Source organism: Enhydra lutris, unplaced genomic scaffold (assembly GCF_002288905.1).
Source record: "Enhydra lutris kenyoni isolate GAN:26980312 unplaced genomic scaffold, ASM228890v2 scaffoldscaffold5, whole genome shotgun sequence".
Classification (NCBI taxonomy): domain Eukaryota; kingdom Metazoa; phylum Chordata; class Mammalia; order Carnivora; family Mustelidae; genus Enhydra; species Enhydra lutris.
Window position 1 is genome coordinate 49,077,353 of NW_019154089.1, and position 20,800 is coordinate 49,098,152.

Below are 20,800 nucleotides of genomic sequence, written 5' to 3' on the forward strand. Positions count from 1 at the left end.
TGGAGATTCCTTAAGAAATTAAAAATAGAGCTACCTTATGACCCTGTAATTGCACTACTGTGTATTTTCCCCAAAGATACAGATGTAGTGAAAAGAAGGGCCATCTGTACCCCAGTGTTTATAGCAGCAATGGCCACAGTCACCAAACTGTGGAAAGAACCAAGATGCCCTTCAACAGATGAGTGGATAAAGAAGATATGGTCCATATATACTACGGAGTATTATGCCTCCATCAGAAAGGATAAATACTCAACTTTTGTATCAAAATGGATGAGACTAGAAGAGATTAATTAAGCTCAGTGCATAATGTTGTTTGACTTATTAGTCAAAAAGAGAGAGTCAATTATCATATGGTTTCACTTACTTGTGGAGCATAAGGAATAACACAGAGGACCCTGGGAGATGGAGAGAAGTGAGTTGAGGGAAATCATTGTTCATTCACCACACCCAGTGCTCAGTGTTTCTGAGAAACAAACTGGGGGTTTTGGAGGGGGGAGTGAGGGCTGGGGTGAGCCTGGTGGTGGGTATTATGGAGGGCACGTATTGCATGCAGCACTGGGTGTGGTGAATAAACAATGAATTTTGGAACACTGAAAAAAAAAAAGAAAAAATCTCTTAAAAAATGTATCTTTTTTTTTCTTTCTCAGCCTTTGAATTAAACTTAATTACATTTAAGGTGGAGAAGAATATTGCCCCACCTCCATTTCCTTTGTATTTGTTCATGTCAAGCATGTCCTCCTAACAGGTACAACAGTAACTTGAGATATAAATATTTCTGTCAATTCATCAGCTGGGTATTATGGAGGCCAAAAAAAAAAAAAATCAATCTCTTGAGTGAATTAAACTTGTTTGAGTTTTTGTTACTTTATGGAATTCAGACACTCTGATTGAATGCTCCAATTGTTTTTGCACAGCATTAAAAAAATGCAAGCAAGAAAAATCATCCTTCAGCTCGAAGAGGTAATTCACCCAAATAATCCCCAAAAGACAGACGCAGAAAGGGACTATCACACACAGAATGGACTTTGAAGATCCTGGGATTAGCTACGTGGCCTAGTTATTAGACTGACCTTGACTCTGGACATATTTTTTTCCATCTCCTTTATAAACCTTATATGTGAGCTAAAAGACACAGACTCACTGGATAAAATCTAAGATTGCTTCTAGCTGTATGATTCTGAACCCGGGGGAACAGCCATGTTACACATGCAGTATAATTACATAGTATAAAAACATAGTCCTGTCTGTCAATAGAAGCGCTGTAACAGTTAATACCTTCCCAAACACATAATTCTCACTGCAAAACAATGAAGTTAGTAAAGATAGCTTCTATCAAATTGACAGGAATTGCTGAAAATTCCATTAATTTTTAAACAAATTTATGCTGTTATGTTTGTTTTACTTCATTTGTTTTTTAAATTCATTTTGAACACTCAAATAAGTAAGTATTTTATCAACATTATGATATATTCAGTTTCCACCAAGCAGGACCCATTAGTAATTTTTCAAAATTTCTGCAAAGAAGAAATAAAACATACATGTTAAAACTGACCTTTTTGTGGATTTATGTATCACTCTGAATAGAGTGACAGATATCCTACCTGAATGAAAAGACACACCTTAGTTATAAATGTTTTTAGGATTACCAATTGAAAATGTAATAATTACATGCCCCTGATTTCAAATTTGTAGGCATAAAAAATCCTGCCAAAGTCTGAACGACTTCTTTTTTTTTTTTTCAAACACATGAAACCCAGCTCAGAGCCTTCAAATTGTTTATGGCTTTCATCTTATCCCAGTTTCTATAGTAGGTTGAGTTCCCACAAATACAGCCTGAGAGTGGTACGTAGGAAGTTTTACGGAGGAGTGCTCTCAAGATCAGCCCCTAAGGAAGAGAAAGGGCTCAGAAATGGGACAGAGGGAGAAGACGGTTGGGGACGTAATCTCAACAAACACCTCCGCCAACCCCAAAGGGACCTCTGAAGCTGGGATGGCCCCTTCTGAACTGTCCTGAGTTCTGTAGTTAGTCTGCAGCTGGCAGACTAAGTCCTTCAGTCCCAAAGGGGGACTGTGAGGCTCATCAAGGTATCCCTTATAGTTCCTAATAGCGCCAGGTCTAAGTATGTTAACAGTCTGGTGGTTCTGTTGTCAGCAAATATTTGTTGAATATATACCATGTGCTCATTGCTACAGAGATGACTAAATTGTGTATATATCTTTGCTATCAAGACAATTAACAGTTTAGCTGAGGAGAGCAGATTTTAAAAATCACATGATAAAATTTTAAAATAACAAACAGTATCCGAGAAGTGAGGATTATCAGAGATCATTTTAAAAACTTGAAGGAGAGAGAGATGACTTAATTCTGTGACACGTGGAACAGAACTGTATTTATGCCTTTAACGTCACTAGGATTTTGATGGGTAGAAAACGGAAGGAAAGCCATTCTGGGTAACAAGGTAGCAACAAGAGATCAGAAGGCAAAATGGAAGTAACCTTCGTAAAAAGGGCCATAACCCTTCGAAGCAGAGCATATTAAGACTAGACGTGCACAAGGAGATGTGGAAGGTACTCGGATGAGGCCAGTTCTTCTGTTAAGTGCAAAGATGGAAGCATTTGTCTCTTCCAGGACCAGCAACAGCAATGACAGATTTGATTTATCAATTTCTGACCAGAGCAGAGGCAGTCTGGTTCTGGGACTCACTGTGGAAGCATCTCTCTTGGCAGGCCAGTTTTGCAGTGTTATTCTTGGAAGCCCAGCCTAGAGGACATTTTTCTGCATTTCCAGTGATTCTTTGGGCTAATCTCCCTTAATAAATGACTATCTTTCTGCTTCAGTCAGTAAAAACAAGTTCTGCTGTCTGCAAACTAAGAACCCTAACATAAATACATTTTCTTATTCAACATTCACAACAATTGCATGGATAAATATTATCCTCATCTTACAGGTAAGGAAACTGGACCCAGAAGGTTAAACAAACCATCCAAGGTTTTCCAGTAAGTATGTGAGAGGCCCAGATTTGAAACTAGAACTATCTCACTTCCTAATCCGTGTCATATCCACAACATCACAACTGTTTCCTGAAGACAGAGACATGAATGAGCCTCAATATTTTCCATATGAGCATATCTTCAAACATAATCATTTCCACAGTGCATCATAAAATAATCATTCCAATGGGACAGCAATACCAAAAAGTGGAAAGTTGCCTGCAACCCATGCCAAAGACAGAAGAGGAGAGGTCCCTGGAGCCAGTCGGCCATCCTAGCTCTGCCTAACTCTACTTCCCATGATTGTTTACAAATTAACAACCAAACTCAACAATAATCTCTACAGTCTCATAAATAAATTCAAGGCCACAAGGGAAAGCAAATTTTGCTTTACCCACCCCATGTTGTTCCATATATTGAAAATAATCATCTCATGAAAGTTAAGTTCTTCCCCAGAAACAATGAAGTCAATTTAACCACCTGTCTTAGCCTTTTCACCTTCAAGGTCAATTCCGTTGGGCAGACTCACTGGACAGTGGCCAAGAGTATGCATTTTCAAGACCAACCATCCTTTATTAAAAGTAGAATCTATGGTAAGATAAGGAACAAATGATACAGTACAACTACTACCTTCTCCTATGCCCAAGGAAATATGCTCACCACCGGACTCTGACCTACAGGTTTCATCGTGGTAAACTAGCTGGAAGACTCATGGTGAGTGAGTCTCAGGGTAGCCATTTTGTACCTACCACAACTAGCTCTCCAAAATTTGGCCAGAGAATGACTTGGGCTCCACAGGAAAGGGAATTTACCCTCTGACCTCAACACTTCAAACCTGACTTCACACCAGTTTAAAACATTTCATGGCGCCTTTCCATTCATATAGTATTCTTCTGGATATTCCTTTCTGTCCTCAATTCCATCTTTAGCACAGCTGACAAATACTGCATGGACACACAGCTGTCTCCCGAGAGGAGCCCCATACGTTTTAAACAGCTTTGCCTGTGACCTGACCTACAGGCAGGCTGCATACTTCAGTGTACTGACAGCTAAGTCATGTCTTTTGTCCCAGGCACACAGATCCAGCAGGGTAGGGAAAGTTCACATGGAATGCTCACATTTCAAAATGTAAATAAATGGCTCAGACCAGAGGCCCAGTGCACTTAAGTTTGGAAGACAAAACCTCCCAAAGAAAAGAGTGACCTGAAGGGGACTTTTCAGAAATCCCTGCAGGACCATGTGGCTCTGACAGCTGCACCTGGAGGGCTGAGCAAAGCAGATCTACTACCAGCAGGAGCCCAGATGTCCTGCACTGGGCAGGACTTAACTTTCTGTTCCTTCCCAACCTATTCCCTAAATATCTTTCAGATACACTTTTTCCCCTCCTGAGCCCTATTCCTTTCTTCTTTTCTTTCCTTTGTCCCTCTTTTCTCTCTTAAACTTTGTACTTTTTATTCCTTTAGCATTTTCTTCTATTTCCTGGTTCTACAGCTCTTATTTTTCTTATACTTGGAAGCTTTTTATTTTCTTCCAGTTTTCCAAGAAACTTTCACACACAGCTGGTCCCATCTGTCTCCCCTAAATAATCCTCCCCCTCCTTAACTATAACTCATTTCCTCTCTAATTCCACCTGCTTTTAATAGGCTGGACCCTATAATCTCCACACCCTAAATCCCAATAACTTGGGAGAGCAACAACCGAGGACCCTTAATTCTATCACCTTGTAAACTAGGCACAGATATCAGGCTCACAGTGTTGCCACCCTTTTTCTTTTTCCTATAGTGATCTGATTTTTTAATTTATTTTTTGATATTTAGCTCATTTCAAAATGTTCACAATTTTAAAGGACAGATAATGTATGTTCACCACAGAAAAATCAGTCACAAAAGTAGAAAGATGAAAATAAAAATTACAACCTTTCAGAGAATACCCCTGGGTTTATGATTGACTCAATGAACATCATTTTAAAGATACAAAGATGAATGAGAAAGACACTGTCCTTGCTCTGAGAGAGCCTGCATCCAGTGAGGAAAAAAATACAATATAGCACATATAGAAAACAGCAAGAATCAACAGAAGTAAGGGCAAATAATTCACACTTTGGAAAAGCCACCTGGAGAAAAAGTCATCTAAGATGAGCACTGAAAGATGAGCCAGGCAGAAAAAGGGAAAAGGGAACTTCCCAAGGTTAAGTCCTTAAAAATAGAGTTTGGCATATTCAAAGAATCAAATGGAATTCAATATGGCTGAAAAGAAGGAGCAATGTCACTCAACAGACCTGAAGAAGTAAGGTGGGGCCAGAGGGTCTTGTAAAGCACATAAAGAAGTTTCTGTAATGACAATGGGAACACTGAAAGATATTAAGCAAGGGAATGATCATATTCACACTTTTAATAGAACCATAAGCCTAAAAGATGAAACCACACTATGCAACAGATGCCATACTTATAACCCGAACTTTAAGAGGAAGGAAGGCAGGGAGGCAGGGTGGTAGGGAGGGAGAGAGGCAGGGAGGGAGGGGAACGGAAGAGGAGAAGGGTGTGAAGAAGGAAATTAGAAGGGAAAGAAGGAAAGAAGGAGGATGGAGGGAGGGAAGAAGGAAGGAAAGAAGAAAGGAAGGAAGGATAGGTAATAAATAGTAGAGCCAGGACACAGTCTCAGGCAGTCAACTATATTACTTTCTTATGATGCCTGTTACATTGTTTATTGAGCCCTAACCATTTTGGGAGATTAATCAGGCAACTCAGATAAATATGTTTTGTATGTGAGCTATACATTTTGTGTTTTATAATGGAATTAGCCCTTTGCATTGGACTTAAGGAGTGGTTGATTCCCCTGGTTGAGGAACTGGGTAAGCTGGAACCATCTGTGAGGAAAGGTTTTTTGAAGCACACTCCACAAGCATTCTCAGTATCCAAGACTAGAAGTGATAATGTGAAATTATCCAAATTGCTGTTCTGAATGTCTCAAAATCATAAATGATTACTCAACCTTATGCTTTCATTTCCCTGTGTAGCTCTTATCACACCATATTTCTAAATATTATTATTGTTGAAAGTTGATCATGATCCTAAAAGATCTTACAATTTCCCTATTCTCTACAATGCCTTTTCTAGTACTCTAGTACACCAGGGCAATTTCTGTTCCTCATAAAGAAATACAGTCAATAGAATTGTTTGTACTTGAGCCTTAATATCAGACAAATGCTTCTTAAACTTCTTTTATGGAAACTCATGAAAAAAGTGGGTATATTTCATACTGAGATTTAGTACAAACATAAATATCTATATAATTGAAATGAAAGTTCAGAAAAACAATAATTACCACTAATTATGTGATGCAGGCTTCCATTTTCTTCTCCATTCCATTCAGTTCAATCCTATTTCTCTTCTATTCTAGTCAGCCCTAAACTGGTACAACCACTTCAGCAAATTCTCTGGGAAGGATCCACTAAAGTGCAATATATCATATCAAATGACCCAACAATTTCACTCTTAGGTATATACTCAGGATAAATGAGTACATGTGTCCACCATTAGACTTGTTTAGAATAGTCACAGAAGTAATATGAACAAAAGAAATGTTCATAATGCCAAATATCAGAAACTACCCAAAGGCTCATCAACAGTAGAACAGGTAAATAAATGCTGGTATATTCACACAATGGAGCAGTACCATTGTCTGTAATAATGTAGACGAATCTCCCACACATAATGTTAGACACAAAAGAGTTCATATTGTATGATCCTACTTATATAGAGTTCAAAACAGCCTAAAGTAATCCGTGCTGTGGTAAGTCAGGACAATGGGACACCTTTGAAGGGGTAGTGATTTGAAGGAGTCATGGTTGGGGGAGTTTCTAGGTACCTGGTGCCTCTTGATCTAGGGATCTAGATGCTGGCTATGGGGGTGGGGGGTTCAATTTATGAAAATGTATCAAACCATGTGTGTACTTTTCTGTATGTAAACATATTTCAGTAAAACATTAAGAAAAAATACTGGTCATAAACCACAAATTATATCCTCCCACTCACAAATCACTTGCAACCTGAAATTTAAAATTTCCTATGTTAGATACTAAGACTACCAATGGGAGACATACTATGACATATCAAAATTTTACATTTTATTTATAAAAAATAAAATAAAAAGCTCAAAGGTCTTATTTATGAACCATTAGAGAACCAAATAAAATAAAATAATAAATAAAAATAAATAAAATAAAATAAAAAATAAATAAAAATAAATAAAAAAATTAAAAAAATCCAAAAGAATGAAATAGCTAAAAATAAGAATATACTGTCCCACCTTACTTGATTTTAAGAACTTTGCAGCTGCTTTCAATTCATATTTTTATTGAATCTTTCATATGAATCTATACTTGCTGCCAATCACTTTGTTAAGAAACACTCCTGAATATGCTTATCTAGCTTTTTCCATAGTTTCCAAGCCACCTTCTTATTTAAATAGCCAGAACAGCTCACTGGTAAGGAAAATCTGCCCTAATGCTCCCCTTTATGGTCCTTCCCAATGGAATCTGTTTTTCCTCTTAGAACATCTATCCATGACAACATGTCCTCAGAAGCTTCAACCTGTTTCATCCTATTCCTGAAGTTAGAACAGATGCCACCTGACCATGGCCGACTGCAATCAACAATTATACATTCATAGATGAGTATGGGGCGTGGTACTTAAAGAGACCCGGATGTATTTCCATTCACAACCATTTTCTTTCTCCAGCAAAGTGCAGATTACAAGCTACACTGCGTATGCTTTTGTTTTTCAAATAGCAGATTATTACATACATAGGGCAGATGTCTTCCAGGATATTTCTTGGCTGACATCTTTATTCCGTGATTTCATGAGAGTTTTCTTCAAATTCTACAAAGTAGTAAGACCTCCAAATGAAGGCAGTCCAGCTATCTTGGAAAAGTGGTTTCCATTTTAGCCGGCCTCTAAGTGTCAATCCATCAGGGGCTGCAGATGCCATTGCCTGGCTTGAGCTCCACTCCCCCACCCCCTCCACCCCCGCAACGCCTCACTGTGGAACCAATAAAGGTCTTTGGGGACTTACAATGTCTTCTGAAACCTAGATTGCATCAGTTTCCAAGAACATCTGACTTTGGCTATCCAAAATATCTGCCCAAGTCCCCCTTTCTCTTCACATCTGTCTAAACACAAGGGCAAGAGATACTGTGCATGATGCAAAGCCAAGAGTCAGTGCAATGCTCTTCAGACTCAGAGTCAACAGTGAGAATGACATGAAACAAACTCAACCTGCTTTTTACAAAAGCTGAATTTAAAATTTCTGTCTGCTAAAAGTACATTTGAAAAATGAAATCTTTCCATATGGCTTTATTTTCTTCTATATAAAAGGGCTAGACTGAATTCTGCTATATTTAAAAAAATAGAGCTCTATGTACATAGTGCTGACATATAAACTAAAGTCATCTGGAAAAAAATACAAACTACTATCACAAATGCCAAATGCCAAAAGTAGCCAGTCTCATTCTATTGAGACAAACAGATTGAGGGGGAAATGTGTTTAGCTGACAGAATGAATAGTGAAAATTGATCTCTGATCATCAAATATACTGCAACCAGACATGAGGGTTGGGAAGTTCTGAAACATTGTATTTTGCACACAAGATGAATTGAAAGCCTTCAAATGAACATTTTTTAAGAGCTTCTTAACAGCCAAGGATGAAATTATTCACATCAGAGTAAGTATTTATATTAGGTATTCCTCTTTAATTCTTGGAGGAGGGAATCCATCTTTTAGTGAAGTATATTTTTACACAAAGTTTTGGATCTCAAATGGAGAGAAACAGCATATTCCATAAAAAGAACATTTAGTACCTAATGTTCAAAACACCCCATCTCCCCTCCTCTTTTATGAACACAGCTGTATTAGAGCCCAGATATTTAAGCTTATACAGCAAATTTGTAATAGAGCCACATTTCCTTTTGGAATACAATACAGCTACAAACAAAAAAGGTCATATTTCCTTCAGTTATTTGACAAATGGCCACATCCTCACACCAATAAGAAAGTCCAGGGGAATCCAGATACTACCAGGAAAACAAGCAGATATAAAATGAGGGTAGTCTAACCCTTCTCTTTCATTTGCCACAGAAATCCAAGAAAGGAAAGGAAAAGAAAGGAAGAGAAAAGAGAAGCATTTCTAAGACTAAAGGTCATATTTTAAGACATAAAGATTTCTTTTTAACTATGTCTTTTTTTTTTCTTTTTGGCTAAGAAGCAGGATCTTATTTTTGCTGAAACACAAGAAAGTATTTCACAAAAAACCTGAATTGTACATAACTTATAGAAAAAACACTTGATGGGATAGTTAACATAATCCCCATAGTCCCAGCTCTTTCAAATAACAGACTAATTCCATTTCCTTCCATTCTGCTACCAAATTCTGCCTCTCTCCATTGCTACCATTTCTCCTTTGTTTTGTCTTTCCCTTCAGTAAACTCGACACTCCGGTAATTCAATCTCCTGTTCAATGTCATGGTTGAATCAAATTGCTGTCACTCAAAATATAACCTGCGGCTTGAACTATGGCACGGTTGAATGATCAGAGCAAATATCCCCAAATCTGGAATTTCTGGGTTTTCAACTACTGAGCTACTAAGTGGCTTTAGACAAGATCTTCTCTATTCCTCAAGAGAACAGGTTAAATCCTGTTTGTACTGACTGGGACTCCATAGGGTGGGGCACTGCAGGCGAGGAGAACTCCACCTGTGACTAGGCTCTCCGTGGGTTAGTGGAGAATTGGTCATCATGGGATTTAAGCAGCAAATTGGCAACAACAGCATTGACCTCACAAGATGGACGTGGGTATTAGCAAGTAATGAAGAAGCTTAGCAAAATGTCACTTTCACACCAGGGTAGAAATCAGAAGAGACCAAAAGGGAGCCCTCTTTAAAGATATCTTTACTTATGCAGTATAAATAATGAGGTTTCACAAAGAAAACCACTTCCATTCCTACCACTGGCTCTACTTAAACAAGTTTCAGGCCAATAAAAACACAAGTGTTGGTTTACAAGAGTTAGGAGAAATGAAGGAAGACGGTGAATCTCCCTTGAGTTCAGAAGTTTAAAGAGAAAATCCTAAGGATAGAAAGTGAAAATCACATTGATATGGACTTTTTAAATTTTTTTTACTATAATTCAAGATATAAACCAAGAACAACCATATTATACAAATGTTATTAGACAAAGAGTAGAAACTATTCTAAGGACTATAACAGAAGAACACTTGAAGAAACAGGGCTTGATTATGAATTAGAAATTACAAACATACAAATGGTTACAGCCAACTAACCTGCTGGATGTTTGTTATGCACTGGGAAAGGAGTGTTGAAAGGAACCCAGAGGATGAAACTGGTGTTGGAAAACCATCTGACAGGATCCAGAGCTAAGACACCCTGCTCAGAGACCAGAGATCTCTGCCTAGCAAACTCACTCCAAAGGAGAAAGGGGGCAAGCAGATAGCTCTTTGCTGAGTCCTATCACAAACGAGGCACTCCATAAATCTTTGTAAAATTGAATTGTTGAAATAAACCATACTCAGATAGAAGAACTGGGATTTTTCAAATTACAACAGCTGCTTTTATGAGTTGTACTGCTCAAACACAGAGTGTTTTGGAAAGGGAAGGACACCAGAACTAAATAATCTCCTTTGCAACTAATAGTAAAATTAGAGGGAAAGCAAAGAGCAAGAGAGCAGACAATCAAAATCAAATGGATGTGGACCACTTAAGTAATTGGTCAAGGGATAGTAAATGCAGTTCAATTTAGGATAATGTTCAATAAATTGCTTTAAGAAATAACCTAGGGAATACAGGTTAAATGGAACAACCACGTAGGAGATTGATCTGCAAATCACAATAAAGAAAATCATTGAAACTAACCACTAGAGCATTACCAACATTAGTAAAAAGGCCATAGTGACCCTAACAGTGAAAATGCAAATAGACCCACTCAGACCACAGAGCAGCTGTCCTCATTCATGTGCTTCTTTCTGTTCATCCTATGCTAGGGAAAAGTTAGCCATTTTACAATGGCTCTCCAAATTAATATATTTCAAGAATACTATGGGCTTCCCCAATTTCTCCTCAAATTTCCTTATTTGCTCGGGAAAATTGGCAGTTAATAGTCACAGATAAAATGGTCATGTTATAAGTGTTACTACCCACTTCTCGAATTCTTTGGTCAAATACTAAGGGTGGGACAGAGAATTTGTGCGACACAGTTAGAGGGCTTTCCCCTAAAGGAGGTGGGGTTATGGCACAAAGAGAATACCAACCTTACAGGTAAGAGCAGGTAAAACTAAAAGTCAATCAAGCCCACTCTTTCCCCAGGAACAGAGTTGGAAATGACTGACATTTGTCTATTCAAATTTAAATTTGCTTCCTTTAGTTACAGACAAGAAACATGGGGATACCAGTTCATTTCAATGGACATTTGCTGTGCGGTATGCCAGACATGGGGTGCTGGGCACTGAGGATTCCACAATGACTGAGTTATAGTCCCCGCCTCTGGAGACCCACAGTCAGATCATCAGAGCGCAGTGCACAGGGAGAGGACGGATTCTGCTGCATGTAAGGTGATCACACAGACTTCTCTGCAGATCTGAACTGGATATAAATTTGGAACAACTTTCCAAACCCCAGAAATAAAAAAAAAATAATAATGTTTTATTGGTATCTCTAAGGCCCAAATGAAAAAGAGATGAACTTCAATCATTTTGCTAAACAAAAACGGTCTGTTCTCGCCAGTAAGACAGCAGCTTGAGCCACGCTATTCCAGCCAACTTCCTTTCTCAGCTCAAATCTGTCCCATTTTGCCCCAGCCTTGGAGGAGTCTGCTCTTTCAAACAGCTGAGACTCACCTGGATTCCTGAAAGGAGCAGGGCTAACCCAACCAGACTCACTAGGTATCTGGATTTCACTGGCTCAAGAAAAAACATCTTAATGGAAGGCAACCCAGACATGGGAGTCTGAGATAGGTTGGTTTGGATCCAGCCTCTACATTCTATTGTTGAGCATCTCTCAACCTCAACCTACTCATCTTCATTGTTAACTTGTTCTTCATACTAAACAAGGTAATATAGGTAACACAGCACCTAGCACATACCTCAATTAATGTTGAGACCCATTCCATCCCATTATTCCCATCAGATGCTGGGCAAAGATACTTTCCTATATTCCATTCTTCCATTTAGCATGTCTCTAAAAAGTAGCAGACAATGGAAATGGCCTCAGCTGGTCATGGTATTCCAAAGGATACCTAAGTTTCTATCTTGTGAGTAAAAACATGGAGGGTCTATAGTGGGGAAGATATCCCTCCTTCTAGCAAATACTTTCAGAATCATCCTTCTCAAAACAGTCTTAGATGTATTCCATACTTGGTTTTGTCAAAGATGAGTCATGTCTCAGTGGCAGTGAAAGAACTGGATATGGGAGAATTTTGCCAGAGGGTACAAATGAAGAGAGAAAGGGGGTAAAAAAGCACTATGTTTATTCTCACTATAGCTAAGGAATTTAATAGAGAGGTTGAATAACAGGACAAAGACACACAGAATTTCAGAAGTAAGCTGATGAGTGGTGTGCCTCAATTTCCACCCTTGTGCTCTATTTTGGCAGGAACTAAATCTGCCTTTTTCACTGTCACGGCCCTAATGCTTAGCACCTAGCAACACCCAGAGCCTGCAACTCCTGGCAATACCTAACAACACTTCAACATAATAAGCACTCGATAGGTGCCTATAAATCAATAATCTTAAGAAAGGTAAAATTAGAAGCATGCAGCAACTCAGAACCTGCATTTAAAGCAAAACCTAATAAAATCTGTACATCGAAAAGGAAATACCAGTTCCAGTGTAGGACAAAATGAGACATTTTTCTAAACTAGCAATGACTGTGAAGTAAGTTCCCCCATTCCTACCCAATCATTATCTTGCAATATCCCCCACCCTTCTTTTTTCAGGACAATTTGCTATCCATTCCCAAAAACAACTCTCCACATAAAATATATTTCATCATAGTTCAAACTTACAACATTTTTTAATAAAGAAACACCAGATAAACACTAGGAGAGCTAATATTTTGGTGCCAAACAACCAAACAGATGTGATTCCTACCACTTCCTACCTTTCCAAAAGACGTGATTAATGGGGAATTATAGGAATATTCTAATTCTTGATGAAAAGTTTGATTGATTTATTGGTGTCTGCAGCCAAACAATAACCAGGTCCATGTTTCAAAACACTACAGATGACCCAGAATCTGGGGCTCATCACGATTCTATACTTTGTTACATGACTGGTGCCAAGAAAATCTCCTCCTGGCTCAGTAATCCTTCTTCTTTTCTGGATAAATTCTACATAGCTTTCCCTTTAGCTCCTGCTTCAGGTTAAGGTTTCTTCCAGCAGCAGTCTTGTAAATGACTTCTGTCTTTGGAAGATTCATTAAGGTTACACCATGTCTCTGATTCCCACCTTTGGAACAATTTCCCTTTCCACCCAAACAGGACCTTGCACAGAAGTCTCAGTCCAGCATCAATCAACCCTGGGAACCATCATGGTCCTTCTGTCCTTGGACTAGGTTGGGTTCTTCGGCTCTGTGTCTGTGCAGTATTCATATCTCCCCCATGGCACATCTGCATATATTATTATTTTCTATTTGATTGCCTATCTTTCCAACTAGACCACATGACCATGAGAAAAACATCATATCCTCAGTACCTGGTGATTGTTAAGTAAATGAATGCCTCCCAAAGTTTTATCAGCCGTTAAGAGTCCAAATTTCATCCCTTCTCATGAGGGAAACCACAGCACTCTTACTTAAGTTAATAGTCTCCTGATATCCATTCTAATCTTTGTTCGTTGTAACTGAACCCCAGGATTTCAGCGAGGAACAAGGCCACATAGCTGGGGATGCTTCCAGCCTCCCTTGCCACTAGGCTCTGGGTGTGAGCTGAAGAGATGTGTACAACTTCCAGGTTGTGTCATTAAAATGAGGCTGCCTCTCCTGTACTTGTTCCTTCCCATTCCTAAAGGCTGGAAAGCAAACATAGTGGTGCTGAGACAGCTGCAGCAGGGAGATGAGGACAACAACCTAACGATGGCAGAATCATAAGACAGATGAAACTTAGTCCTGGGTGACCTCAGATAGTAGACCCATCTGTCTACCCTGGACTGCTCACCTGTCCCTAGACTTACATCAGAGAGAAGCCCACTTGTCTCTTTATGCCTCTGAATTCTGGGGTCTCTTTTAGCATCGTAAGTTGAACCTTTAATAATCCATGTCATTTATAAATTCCTGTAACTTGGTTTTGCCTACAGAAAGGGACACTTTTGAAGTTTCCTAGCCAAGTATCTAAACACTGATTATCAATGCCATCATGGATATAGGAAACTCATAATCATCTACTATTCATGTAGCTACTATCCAATAGCAATAAACAATTCAGTAGAGCCTAATTCTGTTTATAACCTGCACCAGAGTCAATGCTTTGTTTATACAACTGATGGCTGCTGTCTTAATTTGGGGTTGTGCTAAATGACACCAACTAGCAAAGTGACAAATCATCCTTTTCAATTAATTTTGGAGCACTATTTATTTGTATAAAGAGTGTATTTAACCAGGTCTAAAGCATGTTCAATACCTGTTACCCACCCAAAAGACCTTATAATACTACAACTAGAAGAAATACAATGGATTTTCAGAGGATGCTTGTGGAATCAGTCCTGGGCCTTCAAGCCACACCTTGTACATTTGAATATTTTAGAAAATTAATATTTTGCTGTTAAAAATAATAAACCCCAAGAGACATTACAACAGATTTGGTCCTTCTCGTTCTTTTTCTAGGACTTGAACCCTGAATTCAGGGAGAATGCTCATAATGGCTGGTAAGAACTGTCTCAGCTTTTAAAGGCACATTTAGCTTATCATGGGTTATGAGCTGGACTCAACTTTTGTCACAAGTAATTTCCTACAGACACAACAGTTTATAGAGTTCTCCAGGTGTCCAAGATGGACCAGGTGGAAAAAAAAACAAATTCTCTTTAAACAAAAAGCTTCTAGCTATAATCCCCTCTACAAGTAAGTGTTTCTGGCTTTTAATCCATTTATGCTTCCAGTTAGGCTTAGAATGGATACCATGTTCTCATTAGGATACCATGTTCTCATTAGGATCACTTCCTTTGGGTTTTTATGCAAATGTCATCTTACTAGTGAGGTCTTCTCTGCCCAGTCTCACCTAAAATTTCAGGCCTTGTGATACTCCCTGTCCCTATAGTATTATCTAATGTACCCTATATTTTACAGATTACTTTTATTATGATGTTTCCCCTATTTAAAGTATAAACTCCCTGAGGGCAGAGAAGCATGTCTTTTTTATTTAGCATTATTCCCAATGCCTAGAACAGTATCTGACATATATAGGAGAAGGGGATTCTAGGAAATACACATTGAATTGATGAATGGAGGCCCTTTTTGAAATTTATATTGAGCACCTCAGGGGGGTAGATTCTTATCCTAGTGCTTACTCACACATCGTGATTAGGCCAACCACATAACTCATGGACATAAGTGCCCCCATGTGCTTGGTTTTGTTTTATCCATAGCCACAGGTAAAAAATTATTAAGATGTCATAAGAGGAAAGAGAAGATCTCAACCCAAATGCCCTTTCTTCATCCATTCATCTGTCATTGGACATCTGGGTTCTTTCCAAAGTTTGGCTATTATGGACACTTCTGTTATAAACACTGGGGTACGGGTGCCCCTTTGGATCACTATGTTTTATCCTTCGGGTAAATACCTAGTAGGACAGTTGCTGGGTTGTAGGGTAGATCTATTTTTAACTTTTTGAGGAACCTCCATACTGTTTTCCAGAGTAGCTGCACCAGCTTTCATTCCCACCAAGAGTGTAAGAGGGTTCCCTTTGCCCTTGCTTCCCTTGCCTTTGGCAATGTGACTAGGAAGAAGTTGCTGTGGGTGGGTGGAAGAGGTTGCTGCCTGTGTTCTCAAGGATTTTGATGGATTCCTGTCTCACACTGAAGTCTTTCATCCATATTGAGTCTATTTTTGTGTATAACATAAGGAAATGGTCCAGTTTCCTTCTTCTGCATGTGGCTGTCTAGTATTCCCATTACCATTTGTTGAAGAAACTTTTTTCCCATTGGCTATTCCTTCCTGCTTTGTCGAAGATTAGATGACCATAGAGCTGAGGGTCCATTTCTGGGTTCTCTTTTCTATTCCACTGATCTATGTGTCCGTTTTTGCGCCAGTATCATACTGTCTTGATGATTACAGCTTTGTAACATAGCTTGAAGCCTGGCATTGTAATGCCACCAGCTTTGGTTTTCTTTTTTTTCAACATTCCTCTGGCTATTTGGGGTCTTTTCCAGTTCCATACAAATTTTAGGATTATTTGTTCCAGCTCTGTGAAAAAATGTTGATGGTCTTTTGATGGGGATTGCCTTGAATGTGTAGATTGCTCTAGGTATGACAGACATTTTAACAATATTTTTTCTTCCAACCCATGAGCATGGGATGTTTTTCCATTTCTTTTTGTCTTCCTTAATTTCTTTCATAAATCTATAGTTGTCAGAGTACAGATCTTCTATCTCTTTGGTTAGGTTTATTCCTATGTTTCTTATGGTTTTTAGTACAATTGTAAATGGTATCAATTCCTTAATTTCTCCTTCTTCTGTCTCATTGTTTGTGTATAGAAATGCACCTAATTTCTGTGCATTGATTTTATATCCCGCCACTTTGATGAAATCCTGTAGGAGATCTAACAATTTTGGCGTGCAGTCTTTTGGTTTTCCACACAGAGTAACATGTTATCTGCAAAGAGTTTGACTTCTTTGCCTATTTGGATGCAGAATGGCTAGAATCTAAAAAAGCCAAACTCAGAGAAACAGCGTAGAACAGTGATTACCAGGGAGGGACTGGGCGTGGAGGCGGGGCGGGGTGGGGGGGGGCAAGAATGGGGGAAATGAGGAAATACTGGTCAAAGGGTACAAACTGCCAGTTATAAGATTAATAAGTTCTGGGGACCTAATGTACAGCATGGTGATTAGAGATAATAACACTAAATCTTAAAAGTTCTTGCCACAAAAAAGGAAATGGTAATTAAAAATACTATCTTTAACTATTCCAGAGTAGCCCCAAAATGGTTTCCTTAACGAAGTCAGTTTTGCTGAGCCCCCAGCCTGAGTAGCCTATCAGTGGTAAGCTTTCTCCAACCTCTTCCAGAACATTTTGCCATTGCCTCTGGATGGCAGAGAAACATTCCATGGGAAAAGCCACCCTGCATCTCTAGCAAGCAAAGGCGGTGCTTTGCAAGTGTTGCAGGACCCATCCTTGCATTCTCCTTTGTTCTCTGAGTATAAGCAGATGTTAGGCATTCTTCTCATTATCTCGGGATACTGCATAATATTATTATGGTGTCAGGCTATTAAGAGGCAGCAAATGCTGTACAACAACAGCCTTAATTGAGGCTTAGAGCTGAATTGTAAGTATGTAACCTTACTTCGCGGTGTTTGCAAATGCTTTCTGGAAACAGTTTAAAAAGATGTTTTCAATTGTTCAAACAGTCGCTCGCCCTGCCAAGATCAAGTAAAAGCTTCTTAAGATACAGGCACCATAAACATATTTCTTAAGATTTCAATTTTTTTTTTTTTTTTCAGCCAGAAGCACAACAAATCTGTGAGCCAGAAAGCCTCATGCATGCCACTTCCTGGACTGTTGCAGGGAAAAACTAATGAAATGCTGCAAAAGTTGCACTCAGATCTACCGTGATCTCACAGCCACAGAATTCTACTCTTTCTTTGAAGTAACTTTCCTATGATAATAATTATCTGTCCATGAATCTGCACTTGGCGTTGGCTGATCCCTAGAGATGGGGATGCATGCAACAACAGTCCATCTCTAGCAAGGAAGCTCCCAACCCAGAAGGCTGTCCTCATCTTAGCCGACACACTTGTCACCATACACATGAAGCGACTGGTCTTGAGCTCCTGGGGTGAACTGCAGCTTGCAGCTCTTAAACTTTTGGTTGGAGGCACATTATGATTCTGATGTACAGGATACAGGACTGAAAAAACCTGGGTCATTTGAGATTGGTTCCAGGCAGAAACTGTTTACAACAGTCTGAGTTTCCTTTAGAGTAAAGGAAAGCATCAAGGAAAACAGAAACTGAACACTTGGAAAAATACATTCTGGAGTTCAGAAGCATATTATCCAGGCTGTGGACTATGCAGGCCAGGTTTTCCAAAGTTGGCTCCCAAAGAATTGAGTGCAGTGGGGTTGTTTTTCTTTAACGACTTAACACATGCACAAGAAGGGGACAAGTTTGGCATTTTGCTGCTTGTTGGTGACAATGATCAAAAGTTATATTGGATAATCCAGAGGAATGAAGGATTCCAAAATCTCAATTATGTATTTCCTAGAATCCAGAATTTGAGATCATTACTATCTTTCCAAGGAAAATGATAACAAAAAAAGACTGGAGCTAGTTTAATAATTCCATATAGTTCAGCAGGAGACAGGGAAGAGGTGAGAAATAAATATCAATAATTATTTGACTGCTCAGTGGGATCCATAAACAACAGTATCTGCCATGGAAATATTATTTACCTAGATAAAGCTGGACTTCCTTGAAAAATAAATCTGTAATTCAAATATTTTAAGTTTAGTTAGGTTTATTACCCAGCTCCATCCTCAAATCCAGCAATAAGTCTGGTTTAATAAAGTGTACTAAATAGATAAAGTCTAGCCTTGGTGGTTTTCATTTATCTTCATGTCTCATGACCAAATCTGATGTATATTAACAGGATTTTGGTAAGCAAAAGGGGATACCCAACACTCAGCCTACTCCACATTTTCCCTGTTGCATCTTCTCCTGCCGTTAGTATTATTTAGAATTCTGAATTTATTTTTAAAAAATTCTACTGGTTCCCTCTAGTTCCATCCATATCATCGCAAATGGCAAGATTTCATAGAGGGTATCATGCTTAGCTAAATAAGTCAGTCGGAGAAAGACAACTATCATATGATCTCCCTGATATGAGGAAGTGGAGATGCAACATGGGGGGTTAAGGGGGTAGGAGAAGAATAAATGAAACAAGATGGGATCGGGAGGGAGACAAACCATAAGTGACTCTTAATCTCACAAAAAACTGAGGGTTGCTGGGGGGAGGGGGGTTGGGAGAAGTGGGGTGGGGTTATGGACATTGGGGAGGGTATGTGCTATGGTGAGTGCTGTGAAGTGTGTAAACCTGGCGATTCACAGACCTGTACCCCTGAGGATAAAAATATATTATATGTTTATTAAAAAAAAAAAAATTCTACTGGTGGCCCAAGACTGAATTTGGGACAAAAGGCCCCAAAGGAGGCTTAAGTGGCTAAGATGCACTATAGTGAATATAAACAAGGCCAGACCTAGATTCTAGCTCTGCCACTTAATGACTATGATACTGTGTAAGTTTCTTAATGTCTCCAGACCTTGGTATCCCACGGCTATAAACAGATATAATATTATCTACTTCACAAGAGTGAAGGGGATAGAGACCATTTATGCATACACTTGCCACAGATCTGGCCACAGAGCATTTTACTTAACATGCTTTTAACGCTTCCTAGTTGCCAGGCACTATTATAAGTTAAATAAGTTTAAAAACTTGTATTTGAACTGTAGGTAGTCTGGTTCCAAAGCCAGGAGCCTAAACCACAATGCTGACCAGCCTCAATGTGTACTCAATTTGAGGATTCATGAATAGTAATTGATTATTGCTGCAATTAAAGTTGTATCAGTTAGCTACTACTATATAACAAATCATCCCGAAGAGTAGTGGCTTGAAACAATAATCTAATATTTCTTACTAGTCTATAGATCAGCTGGCTAGTTCTATTGATCTGGCTCATACTTGGTTAATCTTGGCTAGGCTCACTTGTGAGTCTGTGGACAGCTGACAGGTTGGCTAGAGGCTGACTGGTCTTAGATGGCTTCAAACGAACTGAATCTTTTACATGTTTCTTTTACAGTCTTTTAGTGGGCTAGCCTGGTCATGTTCTCGTGGTTATGGCAAAATGCAATAGCAGCAAGAGACTGAGTCCAGACTGCATACTTTGCACCACATTTGTTAACATCCCATTAGGGCAAAGCAAGTCATTTGGCTGACCACAGAGTCAAGAGTTGAGTCAAAATGTCCCTCCTACAGTAAGGGGAGTGAAAACCTGGGGTTATGAATGCAATAAATCTACTGTAGAAATACTCAGAATTATAGGAGCAGCATAATTAAACTTGAAAAATGAAATCTTTCTAAAAATATGTATCAAAAACATACATGAACCCATGAGGAATTAACATGCCTAAAATCGCTTTTTAAGTGAAAGCTTAATAAGATATAATACAAAGTTAAATTATTAACATTTGATTAGGGATCTAAAATTTCTTTTTTTTTTAATTACATTCAGTTAGTCAGGGATCTAACATTTCTAAGTGATACCATATGTATTTCTACATTTAAATCTTACAATACACCACAGAAATGATAGGGCAGCAAGAGTTTCAGGATCCAACTTCCCTTTAGTTATTTTTACAACATGGATTATATTAGTGAAAACTGGCAAATTATGTAATAGCATACCTTATGAAGTGAGAACAGACTAGTTATAATGAGAATCAATTTTGCCAACCATAAATATAGCGGTGATGGCTTACAATTCAATTTATAAAATATCCCATCAAAATGAACAATTTAGATCTCATATTCCAGGATT